The sequence below is a fragment of the Lampetra planeri genome, chromosome 45, assembly GCF_965212315.1.
Source record: "Lampetra planeri chromosome 45, kcLamPlan1.2.h2, whole genome shotgun sequence".
Classification (NCBI taxonomy): Eukaryota; Metazoa; Chordata; class Hyperoartia; order Petromyzontiformes; family Petromyzontidae; genus Lampetra; species Lampetra planeri.
The window spans coordinates 199,138-202,223 of NC_136151.1; positions in this window are offsets into that span (position 1 = coordinate 199,138).

The following is a 3,086-nucleotide window of genomic DNA, read 5'->3' on the forward strand; positions in this document are numbered from 1 at the left end:
GATACTGGTAAGAACGAAGTGGACCAGCCTACAATAGATTATATCGTCCGTCCGTCCGTGTAGCAACATCGCCCCCTAATGCAAACACTTGGCATGACCCTACAAAAACCTTAAGACTCTGTGAGGCTTTCCTGGCTAAACAAGTGTAACATTCCCTTATAATTCCCTCAGATAGCTTTTAATTAAAACATTTAAATTAATGAGGCTTTCCTGGCTAAACACGTGTAACATTCCCTTATAATTCCCTGAGATAGCTTTTAATTAAAACATTTAAATTAAAAATTAACTCACAGCGGCCTAAAGCCTACAGCTAGGCCTCAAGCCTCGAACAACGCCTCAAACTCTCCCTTCGTATCGTTCCTCCGCGTGTGTGAAAGGGAGCTAATGTTTAACAATGTTACATTCCCTGATGTTTTTTAATAGAAACATTTTAATTTAAAGCTTTTACATAAATAATAAAAACAGGTAAATTAAAAATTAACTCACGGCGGCCTAAAGCCTACAGCTAGGCCTAAAGCCTAGACGTAGGCCTCAAACTCTCCCTTCGTATCGTACCCCCGCGTGTGTGAAAGGGAGTTAATGTTTAACAATGTTACATTCCCTGATGTTTTTTAATAGAAGCATTTACATTTAAAGCTTTTACGTTAAAAACAACTCCCTACCCCCTCCTCGTCGGCGGCTCTCCAGCCTAGAGCCAGGCCTGGGAATCTCTCCCCCGCTAGGGGTGTATTGGGCGGGGCTACAGCGGCAGGGGGCGGGCCTACGAGGGGCTGGGTGGGGCAATGGCGGCAGGGGGCGTGGTCACGAGGTGGAGGGCGGGGCTACGCGGGGTTGGGGCGGGGTTACGGCGGTAAGGGGCGGGGCAACGAGCTGGGGCCGGGGACACCGAGATGGGGCGGGGCCACGGGTGGCCGGGGCGGGGTTACGTGGGTGGAGGGCGGGGCCACGGGGCATCCACTTATTGGCGCCCATTTTTTGCCATTTCATTTTATTATAGCCATTCAATTGTTCGTTCCTACCAGCCCACCCCGCAGGGTCCTGTTTTATTTGTAGCAGGCACTTTGTGTGTAATGAGTGCGACCTTATAATGTATTCGTTTGGCAACCAGAAGCCAATGCAGCTCAGTGAGCACTGGACGAACATGGACACCCACACCTCTGCCACCGACGTAGCTACCAAGGTGTCGAGTTTTGCATTCGTTCCAGGTTGATCAAACTCAGTTGGGAGACCGGGAGAGTGCGTTGCCTTCAAGTTAGACACTGCTGTCTTGATTGTCACTATTTTATTGGCAAAGAACGTCGCTTTTTCTATGCACAGACCGGGTTGGTTGGTGAAGGCGTGGTTTGAGTGCAGGAGACCCTTCATGACGCATCACAGAGCACGGGGTTGCGAGCCGACTCATTGACGCGCAGAACATATAACGGTCTGCGAGACTCAATAATGAGTCGGTTGGCAGATCTGCAGGCGCCTCTGTAAGCGAGTCGGACAGTCTCGAAACCATGTGGTGGGGGGTAGTTAGCTGGGGTGGGGTCTGCGAATGGAGCATGGGGATTGACACTGGAGAGGGGGCACCTAGGGGTTTGGGGTGAGGCGACGGGGGGGGGGGGGGGGGTCAATGATTGTACTGCCACCACCATTCCAGAGTTTAAGCCTGAGTCATGAATCGTGACCGATTCCAGACATCGTTTGGATCCCAGCAGGGATGAAACTGTGTTGGTGCGCGCCACTTCAGGCGTGTCTCGCTTAACGAGCGAGCTACATTCCGTTATAGTTGTTCAGTAAGTGAACACTCGTTAAACTGCCCTCGTTTTCTCATTGACTTCCATATTTAGATACGTTTCAACCTCAACATGCTCCACATCTGAACAACCTTTTGACCATGAGACATATAAATTACCTATCATTTTGAAATAAAGTAATAAACATCAAATATAACACTTACCACACCTGAAGAACTGTTGGGGCCGCTGGCCGCCGCGGTCCCTCCTGGCTGCTCAAATATGTGGGGGCCGTTGGCCCCCGAGGTCTCTCCCTCACGCATCCCCTATTCCGTTCGCGTTGCCACCCCGCCCTAATACCCGCTAGGGTGTCGCCGGCATTCGAACGCGACGCCCCTACTCATCCATCCTCACGCAGCGCTCCCCCGCTGTGAGCATACGTACGCACAGCCACACACACACGCAGCTCCGTGCACTCCAACTCAACACTGACTACTCACATTATGATCGCGCACCTGCATCATACACGGAGTGAACGCACGCGCACACACGCAGCTCCACACGCGACACCCACTCTCGCGCCACTCTGCGCAACGCTCCCACGAGGCGAGCCGCTGTATACACAGCACCACACGCGTTCACACTTCTCAGCGAGATCACACGAGGCCACGATCAGATATTAATGATTTATTGTCTGCTACCTGGGACTGGTTGAGTCAGTATGAATCGACGAGGCTGGCCTACGCTGATACCTTTATGCCTATTCCTCATTTATCTGCTTATGATCCGAATTCACCTTCTTACTCACAGTTAGGTGCCCACGGCGGTCCGTTGATCCCGTGCTCGCAGCGTACCTCGATGCGTTGCATGGACGTCCGGGTCGCTGGGCTGGAGAGCGTCTCGTGGCCTGATGCTGGAGCAAGAGAGACAGATCTCCCGTTTTCGCCCCCTTTTATCCTAATTCCTGGACTCAAGCCCCCCCCCCTTCCCACGTACTCTTCGCTCCCCCTCCTGCCATGTGTGGGGCATGTGCTGTTCAATCGCTTTCTTATGCAGGGTGCCTTAGTTATGCACATTATGCGGCGGCGTCCATCACAATGCTTATGCGCGGCGCTCACTCCAACTATGCTCCTCCATCACAATGCTTATGCCCCTCTTCTTGCCCCGTCGATACTTGCGTGTGTGGGGTATGTGTGGTGCGTTTCACCCGCGGTGGCCGAATGGCCCCTCGCTGCGACCTTGCAATCTTAATGCCGGTCGCAGCGCTGCGAAGTAGCATCGGGGGAGGTCGTCCAATTCCCTGGTCACCGGAAACCGTGAACGTTTATCCCGATAAGGGTTTCTCGGATTAAAACCGGTCGGCCCGGT